Raw genomic sequence first — 311 nt, 5'->3', positions numbered from 1 at the left:
TGTGCGCTGGGCAGGCCGGCGGCGGCGAGTGTGCGCGGGGCATTCGTTACATAAACTTTTGCTGCCTTTTCAGGAGGGGACTCGCCACCTTAAGGTGGTTGCTTTGATTGCAGCGCCCTCGCGCCGGCACGTAGACCGGGCTGGTTTGCACTCCCCTCTTTGCTGTTGCATAATGTCTCCTGATTTCGGGAAAATTGATGTTTTGGTCGAAAGGAGCGCCGGGAGGCTGAGCCGAGGCTAAGCCATCTCGAGCGGGAAGGGCAGCACTCTTCCCTTTCTCGTGCTTTCTGCGGGGCTGGCGGCGGGGGTGG

At 60.8% G+C, this 311-nt stretch overlaps 1 protein-coding gene across 1 annotated transcript in view; it reads left to right on the top strand.

Annotated features, from left to right (window-relative positions):
• Window positions 1-311, top strand: part of NFIL3 (nuclear factor, interleukin 3 regulated) — a 13,947-nt gene that overhangs the window by 1,596 nt on the left and 12,040 nt on the right. The window lies entirely within an intron of this gene.

The sequence above is a fragment of the Pteropus alecto genome, unplaced genomic scaffold (assembly GCF_000325575.1).
Source record: "Pteropus alecto unplaced genomic scaffold, ASM32557v1 scaffold256, whole genome shotgun sequence".
Taxonomy (NCBI): domain Eukaryota; kingdom Metazoa; phylum Chordata; class Mammalia; order Chiroptera; family Pteropodidae; genus Pteropus; species Pteropus alecto.
Note: the sequence above shows the minus strand (reverse complement) of the source record. Positions and strands in the feature narration are given on the sequence as shown.